The following is a 26,521-nucleotide window of genomic DNA, read 5'->3' on the forward strand; positions in this document are numbered from 1 at the left end:
CAACCATAGCTTTCTTCAAGCCACAATCCTTATGGGATCGACCCTGACTCACTCAGGTATTACTTGGACGACCCTGTGCACTTGCTGGTACTGTTGCTATTGTACGAAATAGTGTGGGTTTTGCGTACACACGTAACTAGGTGTGCTCTACCTCCTCCTTTGCATTCTCTGGAGCTTCTTTTTCAACCGGCTCCTCTCTAACCTATGCCTTCTCATCTGTCACTGATCCACTTACAAGCTGATAACCTTACATTCTTCACTTGGATTAGACACTATGTCACTGGGGAGAGTGTTAGGCAGCCTCTCAGGTATTTTCTTGCTCAACTGACCCATTTGCATCTCCAAGTTTCTGAGTGAGGCTCTAGTGTCCTACATAAAACTATGACTATTCTTGGAGAGTTCTGCAACTATAGAGGTTAAGTCAGGGTTATTCTACGGTTGAGAGGGTGCTTGCTGTGGTTGATAAGCTTGAAATTTATAGTTGTTAAAACTATTCTGATTATAACCGCCTTGAGCATTATTGAAGTTCGGTTGCCTCTGAGATTGGTCTCTCTACCCAAAGTTAGGATGATTCCTCCACCCTTGATTATATGTCTTCGAAAAAGGGTCATTGTTGGAGGGTCTAGAGGAATTACCCATGTAATTAACCTATTCAGGGATGAACTGGCCATACTCATAATTCTCACCTTGAAGGAAGCCATCACTCATGTCATAGGAAGTGTCTTGAGCACTGGCAGCTAAAACTTGCATTCCACTCAAGTGTTGTGTAATAGCATTAATTTGCTGAGACATAGCCTTGTTCTGAGAAAGAATAGCATCTAAGGCATCCAACTCCATGACTCCCTTCTTTATTGTGGTTCTTTAAGAAGAGTATAAATACTGGTTGTTAGAAACCATCTTAATCAACTCCATAGCTTCATCAGGGGTCTTTTTCATGTGGAGTGACCCTCCTACAGAATTATCCAGAGACATTCTGGCAATCTCAGAAACTCCATCTTAGAATATCTGTAATTGAATCTAGTTTGAGAACATATCAGAAGGACACTTCCTGAGCATCAACTTGTACCTTTTCCCGGCTTCATAGAGAGACTTACCCTCTCTCTCTTCCTGAATGTCTGAACATCCATCCTCAGCTTAGTCAGTGTCTAAGGTGGAAAGAACTTGGTCAGAAATCTGTTGACCACCTTATCCCAAGTATCCAAGCTCTCCTTGGGCTGAGTGTCAAGCCATTGTTTAGCTCAGTCCCGTATAGAATATGGGAAGAGAAGTAGCTTTAGACATCAGGATAGACTCCATTAGTCTTCACAATATCACAGATCTGCAAGAAATTAGAAATAAACAGATTTGGATATTCCTGCGGGAGTCCGTGAAACTGGCAATTCTACTGCACTAGAGAAATCAACTAAACCATCAGCTCAAAATTGTTTATAGCAACATGGGGTACAACAATGCTATTCCCATAGAAATCCGGGCTAAGAGCAGTATATGAGTGATAAACCACTATTATATGGTTTATCTTGTGCTAAATTGAGTGGTTTTTATCAATTCTTTGCACACTTATTCATATAACTTGCATGGTTTTACAAATCCTTTCCAATTTTGTTCTATAATTGAAAACTTGCTTCCTAAGCCTTTAAAGTGTGTATTTTTAATTCCTCTTTATACCATTCGATGCCGTGATCCGTGTGTTAAGTGTTTTCAAGCTATATAGGGCAGGAATGGCTTAGAGGATGGAGAGGAAGCTTGCAAAAATGGAAGGAACACAAGAAACAAAGGAGATGACCAGCGAAGATCGACGCGCACGCGTGACAAACGAAGTCATACATCGACGCGTGCACGTACCTGACGCATACGCGTGACACATGAAAAGAACCATCGATGCGTATGCGTGACCGACGCGTACGCGTGACATGCACCATGTGCAGAAATTGCAGAAGACCCTAGGGGCAATTTTGGGCAAGCTTTTGACCCAGTTCTCGGCCCAGAAAACACAAATTAGAAGCTGCAGAATGGAGAAATCATAGATTCATTCAAAAAACTTTCATTCACATAATTTTAGGTTTTAGATGTAGTTTTCTAGAGAGAGAGGCTCTCTCCTCTCTCTAGGTTTTAGGGTTCTTAGGTTTAGCTATTTTCAATTTTAGATTTCTACTCTATTTCAAATTAGTTTCTCTTCTACTCTTATTTGTTCTAGCATTTTAGTTTATTTATTTTCCTTGTTGATTACTTTTTGTTGCGAATTTAGTTTATGAATTCTCATGTTATATTTGATTTTCTATTTAATACAATTTGAGGTATTTCATGTTTATTGCTTCTTCCATTATTTGTTATCATTGATGCTTGCAATTGGTTGTTTGGATTTTATTATCTCTTATTGATTTTCTATGCTTTTATGTTGTGCCTTGATGACAATTCATCTTATGCTAGTTTCACAAGCATTTTTCATTTGTTTCATTAGGTTTTATGCACTTTCTTGCACAATAAGTAAGTGGTTGGAGTAGAATTTCATGATTATTATGATTCAATCAAACATCATGTATTATATGCAAAATCATGAGATTTATGCAAGAATTAAATAATTAATATGAATGATGCAAATTCTTATGGTTTTGGTGAGACTTTGATTACTGTTTTGATTGAATACAGGTGAGAAAATGAAGAGAAAGAGGGTCAGTACAGAGCAACGTTGCATTCAAATAATGAACGCCACGCTCACTTGCGACGCGCACGCGTAACGGACCCTTACGCATCAGGGACTTGTTATTTGCTACCCACGCGCACGCGTGCATGACGCGTACGCATGGTAGTGGTTGGCGCTCATTTTGAAGAGAGCGCTACGTTTGATTACTCAGCATTTCCGGGCAAGATTTAAAAATGGAGGCAAAATTCTGGAAACGACACGCACGCGTGCTTGACGTACACACGTCGATGGTGGATTTGGAAGGAATCACACAAACGCGTGAGTGATGCTGAAGCATGGACTTGTTATTTGCTATCAACGACGCGTACGCGTGAAAGGGGCGCGCGAGTATGTTTGGTGCTGAAGACTGACAGTGACGCGCACGCGTACGTGACATGTACGCGTCGGTGAGCAAAAAGCGCAAAAGGACGCGCACGCATCAAAGACGCGTATGCATGGATGAATGAACGCTGCGCTCACTTTGAGAATACAACGTTCCCCTGGAAGCAGCAACCAAATGCCACTTTGATCCACTTTATACAAGGCCACAAAGCCCACTCCATACTTGAAGACTAAATTGGAAGGTGTATAAATAGGATGAAATTTGATTTCACAAGGGGAGCTCTCTTTTAGTTTTCATTTTAGATATTTAGAATTGAGATCAGATCTAAATTTTCCTTTCTGTTTTGCTTTCTCTTTTCTACATCTGTTACTTTCTGTTTTGGGTCTTTTGACTTCGGATTGAAGAATTCTCCTGAATTTTTTCATCTTGGAGTTTTCTTTTAATTTTCTTGTTTCTAGTTTTATGAATTTGAGATTCGATCTGAATTCTTCTTTCTGTTTTTACTTTCTCCGCAATTTCTTTTTCCTGTTTTGTTAAGAGAGCAATTGAGATCTAAATTTCTTTCTGTTTTTGCTATTCTTCTGCAATTATTAATTTCTCTTTGATCTAAGTTTCTATTCTGTTTTAATTCTTCTGCAAGGTAACTTTCCTATTTTGGTCCTGAAATCCTGATTTAAATTCTGTTATCTGAGAGTTCTTTAATTCACTACAATTTACATTTTCCAGTTCTGTTTCGATTCCCAATACCCAAATCCCTTTTAATGTTCATGAAATTTAAGTTTCTCAGTAGTTTAGATTCAGCAATTTAAATTACTTGCACTTTAAGTTTCAGTTATTTACTTTTCTTGTAATTTAAGTTTCAGCTCTTTTAATTTCTTGCACTTTAAGTTTCTACAATTTACCTCTTCTGCACTTTAAGATTCTGCCAATTTTCATTCTGCACTTTAGTTTACTTGCAATTTAGTTCTTGTAAATCGAATTTCACCAAAATCACCAAATATTCGCTTAACTAAATTTATCACTATACTAAAGTTGCTCAATCCATCAATCCCTGTGGGATCGACCTCACTCTTGTGAGTTATTACTACTTGATGCGACCCGGTACATTTGCCGGTGAGTTTGTGTAGAACTGTTTTTTCCCTCATCAAGTTTTTGGTGCCGTTGCCGGGGATTGATTTAGATTGACAATGATTAAGTAGGTGATAATCTAGATTAAGCATTTTTTCTTTGTTTTTGTTGAGAATTTTAACTGTTTGAGATTTTGTTTTAACTAACCTTAACCACGCTCTATCAGTAGAGTGTTTTATTTTAGTTTTTTGGTTTTGTCTGTGTTGTATGCTAGGAAGGAGAAGACGTGAATCCACCTTTTTTGATTCTAAACCAGAGAGAACATTTTTGAGAAGAAGAAGAGAAGCAAGAGGGAAATGTGTTATTGGAGGAGAAGAATCAGAAGAAGAGGATCAAGAGATGGAGGGTAATATCCCAAATCCACCTGAGGATGTGGCCAACAACAATGGTCAGCCTCAGAGAAGAGTTTTGGCCTCTTACACTATCCCCAACCCAAGGAATCGTGGGAGCAGCATCCTAACCCCTAATGTCCATACTAATAACTTCGAACTCAAGCCTCAATTGATTACCTTGGTTCAGAATAATTGTCAATATGGAGGAAGTGCTGCTGAAGACCCAAACCAACACCTCTCTGTATTTTTGAGAATTTGTGACACTGTCAAATCTAATGGAGTCCACCCTAACATCTATAAACTCTTGCTATTTCCATTTTCATTGAGAGACAAAGCCACACATTGGTTAGAAACCTTTCCTAAAGAAAGCATCACCAATTGGGATGATTTAGTTAGCAAATTTCTAGCCAAATTCTATCCACCCCAAAGAGTCATTAAGCTAAAAACAGATGTGCAAGCCTTCAGACAGCTAGAAGGAGAATCATTGTATGAAACCTAGGAGAGGTATAAGGCTTTGATCAGAAGGTGTCCAGAAGGAATGTTCAGTGAATGGGTGGAGTTGCAGAATTTCTATGAAGGCTTGTCCCTACTTTCAAGGAAAGCTTTGGATTATTCTTCAGGAGGATCCTTGCAAATGATGAAAATTGCTCAAGAGGCACATGATCTTATAGACATGGTGCCAACAATGAGTACTTCTACTCCTCTGAAAGGCAAGCAGCTCCAAAGAAAAGTGTGTTTGAACTTGAAGGAGTTGATACAATATTAGCTCAGAATAAACTCATACACCAGCAGCTTCAACAGCAAATTGAAATGATGACAAAGATGATAGATAGATTACAACTTGTAGCAGTGAACACAACTAATCAACCACCAGTGGTGTGGGGACAGCAGGAGGAAAGCTATGAAGAGTAGCAGCCTGAACAAGTGCAGTACATGCACAATCAAGGTTCTGGACCAAATAATTTCCATGGAGACACTTACAACTCATCTTGGAGAAACCACCCCAATCTGAAATGGGGAGAAATCCAGAACCAGCAACCTTGGCAAAGAAACTCCAACCAAAATAACTTCTGCAACACAAACCACCAAAACCACCAAAATACTCACAAAAGCCATACAGAAAATCACAAAACAATCAACCCCAATCCAACTTCTATCTACCCAATAACCCATCAACTAACCAAAACAACTTTCATTCCCCATCTACATCTCACACTCAACCATAACCGCCCCAAGAATCCCAAAGAATCTCCAACTTGGAGATGATGATAGAGAAAATGATCAAGCATCAAGAATTGGCCAACAAGAACCATGGAGCTTCACTAAGGAACCTGGAAAGACAAATTGGACAATTGTCCAAGCAAACAACAGCTGAAAGACCAACCAATGCACTACCAAGTGACATTATTCTCAACCCCAAGGAAGAATGTAAAGCAATTCAACTTAGGAGTGGAAAGATATTGGAGAATAACAAAGAAGCTAACAAGAAGCCAGCAGAGGATGATAAGGCCAACAGCAAGGAAGAAGTAACAATCAAAGAGAAGGACCAGGAAGAGCTCAGAAAGAAGGATGAAGCGTCTCAAGCTTCAAAGAAGGGAAAATAAGTCATGATAGAGCCTCCACAGGAACAGAGGAAGGAAGTTAAACACTACATACCTCCTCTGCCATACCCTCAAAGATTGCAAAGAGAGCTCAAGGATCAATAGTTTCCCAAATTTCTGGAAGTTTTTAAGAAGCTGGAAATAAACATCCCACTTGCTGAAGTATTGGAGCATATGCCTCTATATGCAAAATTCCTCAAAGAGCTCATCAATAAGAAGAAAAGATGGAATGAGAAGGAGACAGTGATTCTAACACAAGAGTGCAGTGCAGTGATTCAAAAAGGTCTCCCACCAAAACTCAAGGATCCTGGGAGTTTCATCATATCTTGCACCATAGGCAACATGACTTTGGAAAAAGCTCTCTGTGACTTAGGAGCCAACATCAATTTGATGCCCCTCTCACTAACGAAAAAGCTTGCAATAGAGGAAGTCAAACCCACCAGAATGTCATTTCAAATGGCTGACAGATCACTTAAGATACCAAATAGAGTTGTAGAAAATTTATTGGTAAAGATTGGAGAGTTTATCTTCCCTGCCGACTTTGTCATCTTGGATATGGAAGAAGAATGACATAATTCAATCATCTTGGGGAGACCATTTCTAGCCACAATAAGAGCTATTATTGATGTCGAAAAAGGTGAAATGACCCTTAGAGTGCATGATAAAAAGATGATCATCAATGTCTTTAAAGCTATGCAACATCCCCCTGAGAAGGAAAAGCATACGAGGGTAGAAATGGTAGAAGAAGTGGAGGGGGAGTTAATTGAAGCCAATGATCAGGAAGAATAAGAAGGGAAAACAGAAGTGGAACAAGACATCATAGAAGAAAGAGCAGCAGAAATCTTCTTCGAAGGCAAGACAGAGGAAAGGCCAAAACAAGAATTAAAGCCTCTCCCCCCTCATCTCAAGTATGTATTTCTTGGAGAAAAAGAGGCCCTGCCAGTGATCATCAATTCTTCCTTAAACATGGAAAAAGAAACAAAGCTAATTGAAGTACTGAAATCTCACAAGACAGCTTTGAGATGGACGATTGATGATATCAAGGGCATAAGCCCTGCCATCTGCATGCATAAAATCTTGCTGGAGGAAGACTCAAGGCCTGTGGTGCAGCCTCAAAGAAGGTTTAACCCAGCCATGAAGGAAGTGGTTCAAAAAGAGGTGATGAAGCTGTGGAATGCTGGAATTATATACCCAATCTCTGATAGTACTTGGGTAAGTCCGGTCCAAGTTATACCAAAGAAAGGGGGGATGACTGTCATTTTCAATGAGAAGAATGAGTTAATCCCTACAAGGACACTGACTGGGTGGAGGATGTGCATAGATTATAGAAGACTGAACGAGTCTACAAGGAAACATCATTTTCCTTTCCCATTCATTGATCAGATGCTGGAAAGATTGGCTGGCCATGCCTATTACTGCTTACTGGATGGGTATTCTGGGTACAATCAAATAGTGGTAGACCTCAAGGACCAAGAAAAAACCTCATTCACCTGTCCATTTGGAGTGTTTGCTTACAGAATGATGCCTTTTGGGCTCTGCAATGCTCCAGCAATATTCCAAAGGTGTATGCTCTCCATATTCTCTGACATGGTAGAAAAATTTTTAGAAGTTTTTATGGATGACTTTTCTATCTTTGGTAACTCTTTTGACACTTGTCTGCAACATCTAACCCTTGTATTGAAAAGATGCCAAGAAACAAATCTAGTTTTGAATTAGGAAAAATGCCATTTTATGGTACCAGAGGGCATTGTTCTTGGGCATAAGGTCTCAACCAAGGGTATAAAAGTTGATAGAGCGAAAATAGAAATCATTAAAAAGCTTCCTATACCTGTTAATGTGAAAGCAGTAAGAAGTTTTCTTGGACATGCTGGTTTTTACAGGAGAGTCATCAAAGATTTTTCAAAAATAGCCAAACCACTGAGCAATCTGCTAGTGATTGACAATCCTTTCATCTATGATGACAATTGCAAGCATGCCTTTGAAACTTTAAAAAGAAAACTCACTACAGCACCAATAATCACATTTCCAGATTGAAAATTGTCTTTTGAACTCATGTGTGAGCAAGTGACTTTGCCATTGGTTTTGTATTGGGGCAAAAGAAAGACAAGCTGCATCATGCTATATACTATGCCAGCAAGGTGTTGAATGAAGCACAGAAAAACTATACCACCACTGAGAAAGAGCTCTTGGCAATTGTATATGTATTTGATAAATTTAGACAATACTTGATTGGTTCAAAAGTTATAGTATATATTGATCATGCTACTCTCAAGTATCTCATGTCTAAACAGGATTCAAAGCCAAGGCTTATTAGGTGGGTGTTGCTGCTACAAGAATTTGATATTGAAGTGAGAGATAGGAAAGGGAATGAGAACCAAGTGGCAGACCATTTGTCAAGACTATCACAAGAAGCTAACCAAGATACACCACAACCAGTGAATGAAAAATTCCCAGATGAATACCCTCTTCAAATCCAGCAGACACCTTGGGTTTCTGACATTGCAAACTATAAGGTGGGAAGGAAGATTCCTCAAGAGTTTACCAAATAACAAGTGAAGAAGCTGTGTAATAAAGCCAAGAAATTCTTGTGGGACGAGCCATTCTTGTTCAAGAGGTGTCCAGATGGGATGATTCGAAGATGCATTCTTTAAAATGAGATGAGAGACATATTGTGCCACTGTCATGGTTCAGCTTATGGTGGACATTTTGGGCCAGAAGGAACAGTAGCTAAAGTGCTTCAAACTGGGTTTTATTGGCCAACTATATTCAAGGATGCCAGAGAATTTGTGCACCAATGCATTGAATGTCAAAGAGCTGGAGGGTTGACAAAGAGGAATGAAATACCTCAAAATTTTATTTTGGAAGTAGAACTGTTTGACCTCTGGGGCATATATTTCATGGGCCCCTTTCCTCCATCCTATTCCTTCAAATACATTCCGGTGGCAGTAGAATATGTCTCCAAATGGGTGGAAGCCATAGCAATAACTACGTGTGATGCACCAATTGTTCTTTAATTTCTTAAGAGACACATCTTCACTAGATATGGGGTGCCTAAAGGCCTAATTAGTGATGGTGGCAGCCACTTTTGCAACAGACAGATGAAAAAGCTGCTTCACAAATATGGAGTAATTTACAAAGTAGCCACACCATATCACCCTCAGACTAATGGCCAGGCTGAATTGGCAAATAGGGAGCTAAAGAAAATCCTAGAGAAGACAGTGGGGATCACAAGGAAAGACTGGGCAAGAAAATTGGATGATGCTCTATGGGCATACAGAACAACATTCAAAACTCCAATTGGGAAGTCACCATTTCAACTAATCTATGGCAAATTTGTCACCTCCCTGTGGAGTTAGAACATAAAGCTTACTGGGCCACTAAGCTCCTCAATCTTGACCCTCAAGTAGCAGGAGAGAAAAGGCTATTGCAACTCAATGAGCTAGAGGAATTCATATTAGAAGCTTATGAGAATGCAAAGATATACAAGGAGAGAGCTAAGAAGTGGCATGACAAGAAAATCTTGAAAAGAGAGTTCAAACCAAGACAGCAAGTGCTCTTATATAATTCCAGGCTTAAGATCTTTCCTGGCAAACTAAGTCTAAATGGACTGGCCCTTATCTGATAACCAAGGTTTTCCCACATGGAAGCCTTGAACTTTTGAATGAAGCAACAAAGGACATAATCACAGCAAATGATCAAAGAGATAAGCATTATCTGGGAGGATCTTGGAACAAAGAAGAGAGTGTTCAGGAGTTGGGATGAACAAAGAATGGAAGACTTCAAGCTAATGACGATAAACAAGCGCTTGTTGGGACGCAACCCAACTAAAGGTAGTTTTCTTTTCCTAACTATTTCAATAAAAGGGTTAAGTAGATTTATCTATATTGCAAGGAGCTAAGTTTGGTGTTGCACACCAAAAAAAATTTAAGGGTGAATGAAGGGGGCTAAGTTTGGTGTTCCACAAAAAATTTCATTTAAAAACACATTTCAACCCACTGCATAAATGGTTATTAGCTCTAAACAATCAGGGAAACTACTCAACCATTGTCTGTTTTCTAGTTTTTAGTTTTTGCTCCTTTTAGCAAAGGCAGAAGGTTTCATGTATATGGTTGATTTATTGCATAAGAGGTATTAGTAAGGGACTAAGTTTGGTGTTCACACACCAAAGTAAGTTCAAAAGCCTACAAACATTCATGCATGTTAACCATTTTTCAAGTGCTTGGAGGACAAGCAACTTCCACTACGAGTGCAGAGAACTATTCAACTTTTTGGAAGGATTGTGCAACATCAGCAAGAAAAGCACAATAGCTAAGAAGAAGGATGAAGGATTAAACAAGAATATACCAAAAGGTTGTATTGTTACTCAACTGTTTATATCTTTCTGTGTTTCAGTTGGAAGTTTGATTGTACCCCTTTTTGATAAGTTTACCATTATCTGCATTTTGTTAGTTTTCTATCATCATTAATTGAGTGATCTAGCCAGAGTGTCTATCTCGCTCACTTTACTTGAATATGTGTCTTGTTTCCCTTTGCATGAATAAGAGAAAAATGTTGAAAAAGGAAGTCAATGGCCAATGTGGTAGGAATGATAATAAAATTCTATGGTGGTAATTGCTTGATTAGTTAGTAAGCTTAAAAATAAAAGCTGCAGGATAGAATGTCTCCTTGTAGTGTGAACTTAGTTGCTGTTGTAAAGCTTTCAATTAATAATCATCCTTGGAAAAAAAAGCAAGAAAGGAAAGGAAGAAAAGCCAAGAAGTGGCAACCAAAAATGAAAGAAACAGATAAGAAGGCTAGACACCAATAGCTTGGACCTTAGAACACATACCTGTGATGCTATTGTATTAGGATCTGCTTGGATTATTAGGTTCTGAGGAGTATTTTAAAACTTGGTAACTTGGATTAACTAATCTGGAATTACCAACCGAAAATCCACCATCAAGAGTAACCTAATTACAAAGCATTTAGTGACCCAAAGAGGTGCTGAGCATCAATGTCTCAGGATGAATTGTGAGCTAAGTGTCTGTAGTAAATAGGTGTTGAATTGAGCCAAAAAGCTTCTGCAACACTTAGCTACAATTGAAAAACAAGCTTCTGAAGCAAAATAAAGAAAGAAAAAGTTAACAAGGATTAATAAAGAATAAGGCATTATAGCAGCAATTCTAGTTAACACTCAAAGAGACATTTCTTGATTGAAAGCTGATAATAATTGAGCTGCATTCTGTCTGCATAAAACCCCATGAACCAAATTCAATTACCTGCTAAATAAGGACATATAGGCTTCTCTATTTTTTTCTCATTTCTTCTCATGTTTTAGTGCTTGCTTGGGATCAAGCAAGATTTAAGTTTGGTATTGTGATGACAAGTCATCTTATGCTAGTTTCACAAGCATTTTTCATTTGTTTCATTAGGTTTTATGCACTTTCTTGCACAATAAGTAAGTGATTGGAGTGAAATTTCATGATTATTATGATTCAATCAAACATCATGTATTATATGCAAAATCATGAGATTTATGCAAGAATTAAATAATTAATATGAATGATGCAAATTCTTATGGTTTTGGTGAGACTTTGATTACTATTTTGATTGAATACAGGTGAGAAAATGAAGAGAAAGAGGGTCAGTACAGAGCAACGTTGCGTTCAAATAATGAACGCCACGCTTACTTGCGACGCGCACGCGTAACAAACACTTATGCGTCAGTGATGGATTTTTGAAGATCCACGCGTACGCGTGGATGACGAATACGCGTGGTAGTGGTTGGCGCTTGTTTTGAAGAGAGCGCTACATTTGATTACTCAGCGTTTTCGGGCAAGATTTAAAAATGAAGGAAAAATTCTGGAAATGACGCGCACGCGTGCTTGACGCTCACACGTCGATGGTGGATTTGGAAGGAATCACGCGAACGCGTGAGTGATGCTAAAGCATGGACTTGTTATTTGCTACCCACGCACACGCGTGGAAGACGCGCACGCGTGGGCAGCGTTCATTAAGCCAATGTAGCACTCACTAAGTTAACGCTATCAACGACGCGTACGCGTGAAAGGGGTGTGCGAGCATGTTTGGAGCTGAAGACTGACAGTGACGCGCACGCATACGTGACGTGTACGCGTCGGTGAGCGAAAAGCGCAAAATGACGTGCACGCGTGGATGAATGAACGCTGCGCTCACTTTGAGACCGCAACGTTCCCCTAGAAGCAGTAACCAAATGCCACTTTGATCCAGTTCATACAAGGCCACAAAGCCCACTCCAATTACTTGAAGACTAAATTGGAAGGTGTATAAATAGGATGAAATTTGATTTCACAAGGGGAGCTCGCTTTTAGTTTTCATTTTAGAATTTTAGAATTAAGATCAGATCTAAATTTTTCTTTCTGTTTTGCTTTCTCTTTTCTGCACCTGTTACTTTCTGTTTTGGGTCTTTTGACTTTGGATTGAAGAATTCTCCTGAATTTCTTCATCTTGGAGTTTTCTTTTAATTTTTCTGTTTCTAGTTTTATGAATTTGAGATTCGATTTGAATTCTTCTTTCTGTCTTTACTTTCTCCGCAATTTCTTTTTCCTATTTTGTTAAGAGAACAATTGAGATCTAAATTTCTTTCTGTTTTCGTTATTCTTCTGCAATTGTCAATTTCTCTTTGATCTAAGTTTCTATTCTGTTTTAATTCTTCTACAATGTCACTTTCCTGTTTTGGTCTTGAAATCCTGATTTAAATTCTGTTATCTGAGAGTTCTTTAATTCACTGCAATTTACATTTTCGAGTTCTGTTTTGATTCCCAATACCCAAATCCCTTTTAATGTTCATGCAATTTAAGTTTCTCAGCAGTTTAGATTTAGCAATTTAAATTACTTGCACTTTAAGTTTCAGTTATCTACTTTTCTTGCAATTTAAGTTTCAGCTCTTTTAATTTCTGGCACTTTAAGTTTCTGCAATTTACCTCTTATGCACTTTAAGATTCTGCCAATTTTCATTCTGCACTTTAGTTTACTTGCAATTTAGTTCTTGTAAATCGAATTTCACCAAAATCACCAAATATTCACTTAACTAAATTCATCACCATTCTAAAGTTGCTCAATCCATCAATCCCTGTGGGATCGACCTCACTCTTGTGAGTTATTACTACTTGATGCGACCTGGTACACTTGCCGGTGAGTTTGTGTGGAACCATTTTTTCCCTCATCATGCCTTCCAAGTGTTTGATAAAATGCTTGGTAGGGTTTTAAATTAGATTTTTCTCCTCTTGGATTTGGTAGAGTAATTGGAGACTCTTGAGTTATCAAACTCCTTTGTTGATTGATAATTGAAAGTTGCTAGTTGATTTGAATCCCTCTAAAGCTAGTGTTTCCTTAGAAATTGACTAGGACTTGAGGAATCAAATTAATTCATCCACTTGACTTTTCTTCATAGTTAGAGGTTAACTAAGTGGGAGCAATGGATAATTCTCATCATAATTGATAAGGATAACTAGGATAGGATGTCTAGTTCTCATACCTTGCCAAGAGCTTTTCTAGTTATTAATTTACTTCTTTGCCATTTTATTTCCTTGTTCCTTATTTCAAAAACCCAAAAAGATACTATCTCATAACCAATAGTAACATACTTCCCTGCAATTTCTTGATAGACGACTCGAAGTTTAAATACTTCAGTTTATTTTTATTACGTTTGCTTAAGTGACAAACAAATTTTTGTATAAAAGGATTCTTTGTTGGTTTAGAAACTATACTAGCAACGAAAATTTATTGTAAATTCTTTACTAGCAAAAATATGTTCATCAAAAATCCTTTCATACAAAAATTTGTCAAGTACGCGCATGCGACAATGTACGACTTCGCTTGTCACGCATACGCGTCGCTGTTGAATGCGCCAAGTCACGCGCACACGTGAGCCATGCGTGCGCATCAATCTTCGCTGGTCATCTCCTTTATTTCTTGTGTTCCTTCCATTTTTGCAAGCTTCCTCTCCATCCTCTAAGCCATTCCTGCCCTATATAGCCTGAAAACACTTAACACACAGATCACAGCATCGAATGGTATAAAGAAGAATTAAAAATACACACTTTAAAGGCTTAGGAAGCAAGTTTTCAATTATAGAACAAAATTGGGAAGAATTTGTAAAATCATGCAAATTATATGAATAAGTGTGCAAAGAATTAATAAAAATCACTCAATTTAGCACAAGATAAACCATAAAATAGTGGTTTATCAATCTCCCCACACTTAAACATTAGCATGTCCTCATGATAAGCTCAAGGAGACCAAAAGAATGAATGGGGAAAGTAAGACTCATGAAATGCAACCTATATATATGAATGCAACTATATGCTAAGATGTTTCTATCTACTTGGTTAAAAGTAAACAAGTTCTCCAAGACAAACATAAATCAGATTCCACTAATTCAAATCACACAATAAAAGATAAGTAAACTTGTAAGAAGATAGCTCATGAAAGCAGAAAACATAGAATCAAGCATTGAACCCTTACTAGAAGTGTTTATGCACTCTAATCGCTCAAGTGTCTAGGGTTAATCCACTTTACTCTTCTCTAGTCATGCTTTCTAAAACTTTGTTCTTCATCTAACCAATCAACAAATATTTAATGTACAAATGCAAACATCATGAGGTATTTTCAAGGTTGTAATGGGGCTAAGGTAAAGGTAAGGATATATGTATGGCCAAGTGAGCTATAATCTGAATCTTTGACTAACCCAAGTTCTCACCTAACACACACACACTCTATATAACTCTAAAATCATGCCTAGCTACCCAAAAATCCACTTTTGCATCACATTCATGTATCAATTTTTAATTCCATCACATATGCATTGAGCTTTTATTGAACTTAAATTTGGGATGGTTTTACCCCCTATTCATTTATTTTTTTTTCTTTCTTTTTTTTAACAAGAATGAAAACATAACATATCAATGCCATATGGTTTTTCTGGTTTCACATGAGTAAGCACCCAAATTCCCAATATTTGTCAGTAAAAACACAACACATTCCCATTAATCCAAGTTTCCACAATTCCCCACACTTAGTTAACACACACTACCTTAAGCTAACCAAAGATTCAAATCAGGTAATTAATTATTTTTTCACTTAAGGCTAGTGATGTGGTAAAATACAGAATAAATGGAGATTAAAAGGCTCAAAGTGGCAAACAAAGGTAATTGAAACAGTAGGCTACTTGGGGTAAGTGAGCTAATAACAAATGATGGCCTCAATCATATGTATGCATGCAAATACACTAAACAATGGACATATAGAGTGGAACAAACTATATATTACAATCATAGAGAAGAGAACATACAAGAATAAAATATTATGGTTAAATAATGTAACCATATAATTAAGCTCAAAATCTCACAGGTTGTGTGTTCTTAGCTATAAACCATGTTCCAAATTACAATCTTCAAACAAGTTTAACAAAAAAAGTTTTAATTTAAATTAGTAAAATTCTATAAAAAGGGTCTTGAAAAAGAACTTATCACTCCAACTAACTAGTGGTAGAAGAACATGCACAAAATCAAACAAACATGCAATCAAACGTGCAAATGCAACAACTAATTTAACAAGGAAAATTAAATATTGGTGTTAAAATAGGAAATAACTAACCCACGGAAGTTGGTATCGACCTCCCCACACTTAAAGATTGCACCGTCCCGGTGCATGCTAAGATGTGCAAGTAGACAGGTCACTCCAACTGATGTTTTTCTCCAAAGATTGTGCAGATGGACTTGTCTGTCACCCCATTGAAACGTCTTCCGGTTCCCTTCCTGGAGGCCATCCTGAAAGAAGAGAAAAGGGAAGAAAAGTAACCCAGAAACAAAGATAGAAAACAAATAAAATATGGGTGAGTTAATGCCAAATAACGAGAGTCTCAAGTACATGGTAGCTACAACATGCAAGTGAGAAAACAGTAGAAGCAAATGGCATATCAATAGTGCAAAAATTGCAACAAAGGGCGAAGAGAGAGTGTGTCATGAAAGACAATACAGATTCATGTCAATGCAAAAGAAACACAGGTATCAAAAAAGATTGGCATTAATAGATAAATAATATCAGCCAACAGTGTAAAACAAGTCACTAAGCACCAACATGATACCAGAAAAGATATAACAGTTGAATAAGAACATTTAACACCAACGGAGAAAATAATAAACGTAGAAATAAAAACATGACCAAAATTAAAATGCAAAGAAGAAAAAAATATGCAAATGCAGTAAGTAAAATAAATGGAAGAGAATAAGGATGAGAAGTTAAAGAAATGAAGAAGAAGAAAGTGAGAAAGGAGGAAGAAAGAAGGAGAAAGGACAGAAGAAAGGAGAAGGGAATGAGAAACGGGACACGACGCACGCGCATGCATCACGCATAAGCGTGAAAACTGAATTAGCCATGTGACGCATAGGCATCACCCACGCGTACGCGTGGGTGGCCGAAAATGAACACTGACGCGCGAGCGTCGGTCACGCGTACACATGAGAACCCGCACGGCTCCAGCACCATGGCATCACAACTCTCTGTTCAAGCACGCATTCACGCTGATTGGCAAGCCCACGCATACGCATCAAGGACGCTTATGCGTGGCTTGGCAAAAACGCAGGGGACGCGTACGCGTGCAACACGCGTATGTGTGGGTTGGCTTGTGCGCCAGCCACCCCTCCCACGTCGTTCCAGCACAACTCTCTGTTTGTTTTCTCTTTGTTGCGCAGTCACACACGACGCGTGCGCGTCGTAGACGCTTGCGCGTCGATTCCTTTTTTTATGCAAAATAAAAGTAAATATGCAGAACTGTAAATTAAAATTGACAGAAATAAATTAAAACAAATAAAAGGAAAGATCATACCATGGTGGGTTGTCTCCCACCTAGCACTTTTATTTACTGTCCTTAAGTTGGACATTTGGTGAGCTCCGTGTCATGGTGGCTTATGCTTGAACTCGTCTTGAAACTTTCACCAATGCTTGGACTTCCAATAAGCTCTAACATCTCCAAGTGAATTCACCAAGCCTTGATGTTCTTTCCAAGCTTCAAGCTCCCAAAGTTGATCCTCTTGTATGCCGGGATCCCAAATCTTGTTTCCACACCCGTCTTCAAGTTGATCATCATGATTCCATTCGGGTGGTTTAGCCTTGGAATTCTCATTTAAGCACCCAAAGATCCTCCTAGACCCAATCAATTGAGAATTATACCAACCCTTGCAATTAGGCCTTGAGCTTCCAACCATAACGAACCTAGGATTGTGTTGCCAACCACTAACCATCTCCCTTTTACTCTTAAAACCGCAGATAGCTCTAAGTTGTCCATCCATTTCAAGCAAACCATAGATTGTGTATGCGTACGTGTACGTCACGCGTACGCCTGATATGCGCCATGTGCAGAAATTGCAGAAGACACTGGGGGCGATTTTGGGCTGGCTTTTGACCCAGTTCTCGGCCCAGAAAACACAGATTAGAAGCTGTAGAATGGGGGAATGATTTATTCATTCATACAACTTTCTTTCACATAATTTTAGGTTTTAGATGTAGTTCTAGAGAGAGAGGCTCTCTCCTCTCTCTAGGTTTTAGGATTTTAGGTTTAGCTTTTCTTAATTTCAGATTTCTACTTTGCTTTAATTTAGTTTTCTTCTACTCTTATTTAGTCTAGCACTTTAGTTCTCTTCTCTTGATGATTTATTTATTTATCCATTTTAGTTTTTGAACTCTCATGTTAGATTTGATTTTCTTATTAATGCAAGTTGAAGTATTTCATATTTATTGCTTCTTCTATTATTTGTGAGTCATTGATGTTTGCAATTGGTTGTTTGGATTTAATATTCTTTGCTAGTTTTCTATATTTTTATGTTGTTCCTTCCAAGGATTTGATAAAATAATTGATTGGATTTTAGAGTAGGCTTTTCTCCTCTTGGCTTTGGTTGAGTAATTGGAGACTCTTGAGTTATCAAACTCCTTTGTTGATTGATAATTAAAAGTTTCTAGTTGATTTGGATCCCTCTAAAGCTAGTCTTTCCTTAGCAGTTGACTAGGACTTGAAAAATCAAATTGATTAACCCACTTGACTTTTCTTCCTAATTAGAAGTTAACTAAGTGGGAGCAATGGACAATTCTCATCACAATTGATAAGGATAACTAGGATAGGACGTCTAGTTCTCATACCTTGCCAAGAGCTTTTCTAGTTATTAATTTACTTTCTTGCCATTTTATTTCCTTGTTCCTTATTTCAAAAACCCAAAAAAAATACTATTTCATAACCAATAGTAATATACTTCCCTGCAATTCCTTGAGAGACGACCCGAGGTTGATGAGATATTTTGATGAGAAACGAATCTCTCATAAAACATCACAAATCTAACCGGCAAGTGTACCGGGTCGTATCAAGTAATAAAAACTCACGGGAGTGAGGTCGATCCCACAGGGATTGAAGGATTGAGCAATTTTAGTTTAGTGGTTGATTTAGTCAAGCGAATCAAGATTTGGTTGATGATTGTGTGACTTGCAGAATGTAAATTGCATTGAAGTAAAAGGAATAAGAGATAAATTGCTGAAACTTAAAGAACAAGAAATTAAATGGCAGAAACTTAAAGTGCAAGAAATGTAAATTGCGGAATCTTAAAGTGCAAGGAATATAAATTGCTTGAAATGTAAAGGGAGTTGGGGAATGGATTTGCAGAATTTAAACAAGGAAAAACTAAATTGCATCAAACAGAAGAGGGAAAGGGAATTGGGATTGAACCGGATCTTGAAGCAGTAAAGTAAATGAACAGAAAAAGCAATAAACAGGGAATTGAAATGAGAAATTCAGATCTCAGGACCCAGAGACTAGAAAACTAAGTCTAGATCTCAATGCCTTCCTAGATCCAACAAGAACAATAGCAAGGAAATTGTAAATTGCAAAGAAAAGAGATGAAGAACAATGAACCGTAAATTCAATTCAATTTAACAATAAAGAAACAGAGAGATCCAAGATTGAGATTGAAACAGAATTTCTTCAATTCTCTAATCCAAGATCCAAGACAAAAGTGTAAATGAAAATGAAAGCAATGAAAGCAAAGAAAATTAAAGTTCAAAAGCTCTCCGAAAACTATTATGAAAATTCCAAAAGGAAAGCTCTCCGAATACTATTATGAAAATTCCAAAAGGAAAGCTCCCCGAATACTATTATGAAAATTCCAAAAGGAAAGCTCTCCGAATACTATTATGAAAATTCCAAAAGGAAAGCTCTCCGAATACTATTATGAAAATTCCAAAAGGAAAGCTCCCCGAATAACTTGAATTCTATCCTATTTATACACTTTCCAAAATGATCTTCAAGCCTTGAGTTGGGCCTTTGTTCTTGGTGGAATTGGGTTGAAAGAGGCCTTGGTTGATTGCTCTTGAAGTTTGAAGAAGAACCGAAGTGACCCAATTGAACCGGTTTTGAAGTTAGCCATAGTTGGTCCCAACGTTAGGGCCAAAGTTAGGGGTCTAACTTTGACCCTAACTTTGGCCTTGCCTAGTGCTTGTGGTGCCAACGTTAGCCTCCAAGTTAGGGGGCTAACGTTGGCTCAAACGTAGGGAGCCCAGGGAGTAATCTTTCATGCCCAACGTTAGCCTCCAAGTTAGGGGGCTAACGTTGGCTCAAACGTAGGGAGCCCAGGGAGTAATCTTTCATGCCCAACGTTAGCCTCCAAGTTAGGGGGCTAACGATGGGGCTAACTTCATGCCTCTGGTTCAATTTTCACTTATTCCATTCTTCACTTCTAGCCATTCCTCTTTGCTTCAACCTTTCTCCAAGCTTTCTTCACCTATCATTAATCAACCAAACTCATCAAAGCTATGCTCAAAATCATGAGATCTTCATTCTTTCATAATATGCAACAAATATAGCACAAAACCTCATGAAATGGCATGAATTCATATATGGTTGGTTCAATCAAGGGAAACATGAAAATCTACTCAATTAGCTTGCTTGTAGCTCAAGAAAGTACAAAATTCTAATGAAAATTAAAGAAAAAGACTAGCTAAAATAGGCTAGGATGACTTGTCATCAGAGGTTTAAATACTTCGGTTTATTTTTATTGGGTTTGCTTAAGTGACAAACAAATTTTTGTATGAAAGGATTCTTTGTTGGTTTAGAAACTATGCTAGCAACGAGAATTTATTGTAAATTCTTTACTAGAAAAAATTTGTTCATCAAAAATCCTTTCATACAAAAATTTGTTTAGAATTCCTCAATGAATTCTCATTGCGAGTATAGTTTTTAAACCAACAAAGAATCTTTTCATACAAAAATTTTTTTGTCACTTAAGCAAACCCAATAAAAATAAACCGAATTATTTAAACCTCGGGTCGTCTCTCAAGGAATTGCAGGGAAGTATGTTACTATTGGTTATGAGATAGTATCTTTTTGGGTTTTTGAGATAAGGAACAAGGAAATAAAATGGCAAGGAAGTAAATTAATAACTAGGAAAGCTCTTGGCAAGGTATGAGAACTAGATGTCCTATCCTTGTTATCCTTATCAGTTGTGATGAGAATTTTCCATTGCTCCCACTTAGTTAACCTCTAACTATGAAGGAAAGTCAAGTGGATGAATTAATTTGATTCCTCAAGTTCTAGTCAACTCCTAAGGAAAGACTAGCTTTAGAGGGATTCAAATCAACTAGCAACTTTCAATTATCAATCAACAAAAGAGTTTGATAACTCAAGAGTCTCCAATTACTCTACCAAAGCCAAGAGGAGAAAAATCTAATTTAAAACCCTACCAAACATTTTATCAAACACTTGGAAGGCACAACATAAAAGCATAGAAAAGCAATAAGAGATAATAAAATCCAAACAACCAATTGCAAGTATCAATGATAACAAATAATGGAAGAAGCAATAAACATGAAATACCTCAAATTGCATTAAATATAAAATCAAATCTAACATGAGAATTCATAAACTAAATTGGCAACATAAAGTAATCAACAAGGGAAATAAATAAACTAAAATGCTAGAACAAACAAGAGTAGAAGAGAAACAAAATTGAAATAGAGTAGAAATCTAAAATTAAAAATAGCTAAACCTAAGAACTTTAAAACCTAGAGAGCCTCTCTCTCTAGAAAACTACATCTAAAACCTAAAATTATGTGAATGAAAGTTGTATGATTGAATCAATGATTCCCCCATTTTGTAGCTTCTAATCTACTTTTTCTGGGCTGAGAACTGGGTCAAAAGCCAACCCAAAATCCCCTGTAGCGTCTTCTGCAATTTCTGCACGTGGCGTATGTCACACGTACGCGTCGGTCAAGCGTACGCGTCGATGGTTGATGGACACGTGGAGAAGTGTCGGTAAAGATTTTTCTCAATGAAATTGCGTTGCAAGTATATCTCTACCAACAACAAGCCTCGAGTATCAAATTTAGAAGAGGGATTTGGTTGTCATAAGTTCAACCCCAATAGAAATTACCGAAGTATTCAAACCTCGGGTCGTCTTACAAGGAATGGGCAAACATGTGCTTCAACATTGGTTAGAATTCCAGGGTTGTGAGTCATGAGCAAGAATATAAACTAGGAATCTTAACAAACAAGTAATCTTAAATTGTAAGAAACTAATTCAAATAACTAAGCAAGATATGAGCAATTCCAAATTAACAAGTAGCATCCAATATAATTCTATTCTAAACTACGCAAATGACTAATACTAAGGCAAGTAATTAAGAATTTGGGTTTTCAAATAGAAATGATGAAAGCAACTCTTGGCTAGGCATGGGAATTGGGGTCACCATCCTTGTCTAATAACCATATCTCGACAATTATGAGGAACCAAACTCATTAAGTCTACTTCTATACTTGAAGTACGTCAAATGGTTTTGTCAACATCAACCCATAAGTTCTAACCTCACTACTAATTGACTTAATAGAAGGTTAGCGTCAATGGTTATCAAATTGACCACTAAGGGCTCCCAAATCATCAAATCCATTAGACCCAATTACTCAAGTTTACCCAATTCCCTTAGCCTAGGCCAAGAGTGAAAAGAACTACTCCATAATCAAGGTAAACAATTCATCAAACACTTGGTAAGCATTAATAAAAGACATGTTCAAATTGTAATAAAATTGAAATTAACAAGTACCCACTAACAATTATCAACATACAATCATCCAAACAACACAATTAATCGTAGAAATCATCAATGCAACATCAACAAGTCAAGATTCACAACATTCATGAAATGGGTATAAAATGACAATTGACAAGAATTCATAAAACTAACACAAGATCTAAGCAAAATTATACTAAGGAATTCAAATTGAACAATTAAAACTAGTAATTAACAAGATCCAATTCACAATTCAATAAGGGAAGATCAAATTAAAACTAGATCAAGAGAGGAACAAGGGTTTCTCTCTCTAGAAGAACAAAGAACCAAAAACTAGCTAAAAATGTGTCTTAGTATAAAATGATTGATCCCCCCTTTCTCCCTAGCATCCTTGGGTTTTTTCCATGCAAAAACAGCTTGAATTTGGGCCTGATGAGCCTTAGAAATCGCCAGGAACGATTTTTTTTAATGAGGTCACGTGTAGCTTCCCGCGCGTGCGCGCCGTGCGTGCGTGCGCGCTGATTGCTTTTGTGATCCACGTGTGCGCGCCAAGTGCGCGTGCGCGTCGATAGGAATCTTCTGATCTGTGCAGATGCGTCCATCTTTGCGCACTGCTTCCAGCCATCCTCATCCACGCGTGCGCGTGGAGTGCGCGTGCGCGCCAATGCTGCTTTTCCCAAAATTCAAATCTTCATGTTCCTCCCTTTTGTGCATGCTTTCTTTCTCTCTTCTAGGCCATTCCTACCCTATAATTCCTGAAATCACTCAACAAATACATCACGGTATCGAATGAAAATATAAGAGGATTAAAATATGGCAATTTTAAGACCAAACAAGCATGCTTTTCATTATGGAGTAATATTAGGAGGTGAACACAAAACCATGCATTTCTTGTGAATAAATGTGAGAAATATTGACAAAACTCTCCAAATTCTACACAATATAAACTACAAAATTGGGGTTTATCAAATCTCCCCACACTTAAACCAAGCATGTCCTCATGCTTAGAATAAAAAGACCAAAGATCATGGTGAGAAAGGGTTTATGAAATGCAAACTACCTAAGTGGATGCATGCAACTAATGTAAAATCATCTACCTAATTGGTCAAGGGCAAATCTATCCTCCAAGCACACATGTGAACATATGGGGCGGAAATAGTATGTAGCTCATGAATCCTACCAAATTAAACATCACTAAGGAGTGCATATAACTTGCTAAATGAACGCTTGTGAAAGCCGGAAACAAAGAATTGAGCATCGAACCCTTACCGGAAGTGTATCCGCTCCATTCGCTCAAGTGTATAGGGTTCGTCACTCAATCTTCTCCTAATCATGCTTTCCAAGATTTGTCTTTCATCTAACAATCAACAATTACTTAATGCATGCTTACAAATATCATAAGGTCTTATTAATGGGGCTAGGGTGAAGGTAAGGATGTATATGGCCAAGTGAGCTTAGAATTCGAGTCCCCGATTAACCTAGAATCCCACTAGACACATAGAACAACCTATACAACTACAATACATTACCTAGCTACCCTTGAGTTCCACTTTTTTTCATACTCATGCATTCTTTTCAATTCACACCCATATGCATTATTTTCTTCATTATTTTGTCTTGGGGTTTCTTTGTCCCCTTTTATTGCTTTGTTTGTTAGTTTTTTTTTTTTGTATATATCCCCTTTTTTTGGGGTCTTGTGTACAAAAGTTTCAATGCATACAGTTCAATCATTCAATACATGAGCATGTTTCCAAATCCTAGAATTTCGATTACATTACAATTATACACCTATATATCTACCCAAATTTCCCAAGTATACCCTCATAATTGAATGATACACATATAACTTACCTAAGCTAATCAAGGATCCAAATTTAGGGACATTCATGGTTTTTTGCTTAGGGTTGTTGATGTGCTCTATTTAAGAACAAAAAGGGTTTATTATGGGCTCAAAATCAGTTAGCAATGGTAGATAAAAGGGTTAAGGCCATTTGGAAAAAGTGACTATTAAAATGATGGCCTCAATCATGTAAATGCATTCATACACAAAGTAATGGACATATAGAATCAGACAAAGCAAGGATCACAATCATAGAGAGAGAGATATGCACACAAGAATGGAAAATAATGGTTAGAAGATGTAACCATGCAATAGGCTCAAAACTTACATGCTTGTGTTCTTAGCTCAATCACTATGTTCCAAAATACATTCTTAAAGCAAGTTTACTGCAGAAAATTTTCAAAAATTGGTAGGGTACCCCAAAACACAGTTTCTTGGGAAAGAAGTTATTGTTTTGACCAAGCAACTCTATAGAAACTAACTATCATGCAAGGAGTATTTACAAGCAAAACTAACTACACATGCAATGTACTAACTATGTACTAACTACTAAGCAAAAGATAAATCCATGGGTATTGAAAGGAAGAGATTGTTACCCATGGAGATCGGTCGAACGACCTCCCCACAATTAGAAATTAGCACGGTCCTCCGTGCTACGAACAATGCGCAAAGGGCAGTCGGGACCAGAACCGTCACTATCCTCTCCTTCAGAGCTCCTATCACTTGGGTTTGAGGTGGATGTGAATATTTCGGGTTCCTCCATGCTAGGGGTAACACAACGCAGAAGCTTCTTGATGTAAGTGTATCGGCGTTGATTGCGCCGCTCATATCTATCAAGCTTCCGGTGTAGATCTTCTATCATTTGATGTGTGGATCTTTGCCATGGTGGTGATGATGAAGTAGAAGGAATAGAAGATGGGAGGGCTATATCAAGGCTCGGGTTGTTCATGGGAAGATGTAAGTATTTTCCGCTTGGGACCACATCGCCCTTAGCTGGAACTATAATCTTCCTGTCCTTTGCTTCCCAAGGAACGCTCGCAGTAGCAACTAAATTAGATACCAATGCTAGAAATGGCAAATTACCCCGGGCGTGAACTTGACTCATCGCTTGCTTGACAAGAAACGGAATGTTCACCGGCCTTTCCGTGAGAATACACCAAACAAGCAAGGCGAGGTCTGCCGTAAAGGACGACTTGTGGGTGCTAGGTAGCACATAGTGAGATAGGATCTGGGCCCAAGCTCTAGCTTCTACAGTGAGGAAGCAAGCGTCAATGCTCTTGGGCCTCATCCGGAGTCGACCCTGGGTCCAAAATGTCTCCGGCTCAGCAATGACTCGGAGGATCGAGTCCCAATCAAATCTAAACTTCTCTCACTGACGTAATACTTCTTGGTAGCCATCCATGTCATTCGGTACTGGTAGGACATTAAGCACTTGCTGAATAGCCTCTTCTGAAACTAGGACTTACTTCCGGCGCATGTACACCGATTGAAGAGAGAAAAGATGGTAGTTAGTGTAGAATTCTTCCACCCAAGAGAGGTTGATTTCCCTTGGTTTTCTCAAAAGAAACTCCCATCCTCGCTGTTCAATGCAGGGTAGAATATAAGGAGCAACCTTGTCCGACGGAGCAAGTAGATGCTCAGGATGATAGTTCCTGACAACCATGGAGGGGAACACGAGTTCACAGAAGCGGTTGGGGAACCTTAAAGAATCTTTTGCCGGTTTGCTCTTTTCTTTCTCATCAATAGGAGCGGGTATCTTAGCCTTTTTGGGGAGCCCTCTTTGCGGCCGGTTTCCTTGGAGCTTTCTCCTTGCCTTTCGTGGTGGCCATCCTGGGAAGGGAAGGGAAATAAGAAAACATTAAACCCAAAGAATCATCTTAACCAAAATATGCAAGTGAAAGGTAGTGCTCAAAGGAAACATTGCAATAACATAATCATAAAGACATGGGTCACAACACTTGGCATGTGATGCAAGAGGAAGTGAAGCATGCAAAGTGGCATGAGAAGTATAGTCTCAAGCATCCATAACAAAGAGCAAGTCATGTTCAATGAGTATCTAGTCACCAAGCAAAGTGGACTCAATGCGTATAGAAGACAACAAGTGAATGAGAGAAAGCATCCAAATTCAAAGCACATTATTAAAAGAAACCGAAATGGCATTAATGCATATCCTCGAACACTTGGCGTGCAATTGTCAAGCAATGAGCAATTATGAGATACTCAATCAATTTAACACCCAAAATGAAACATCAATCATCACATATACATCACATATTGGCAAAGATAAGGAAAAAATGACAAAAGATCTATTAAAGCAATTTAAGCTCAAATTCAACATCCATGGAAAAATAAGGAAAAAGGAAAAGTAAGTAAGCAAAAGTGAGTAATATAATCATGCAATTAAAAGAAAAACTAAGTAAAGCAATAAAAAGAGTCTAACTAGGGGAAATGATGCAAAGAAAATGAAAGAAAAGAAATGGAAGAAGTAGAACCTTGAGAAGTGTAAAAGAACAAAGTTGAATTTTCTTTTGTGAA

Source organism: Arachis ipaensis, chromosome B03 (assembly GCF_000816755.2).
Source record: "Arachis ipaensis cultivar K30076 chromosome B03, Araip1.1, whole genome shotgun sequence".
In the NCBI taxonomy this organism is placed as follows: domain Eukaryota; kingdom Viridiplantae; phylum Streptophyta; class Magnoliopsida; order Fabales; family Fabaceae; genus Arachis; species Arachis ipaensis.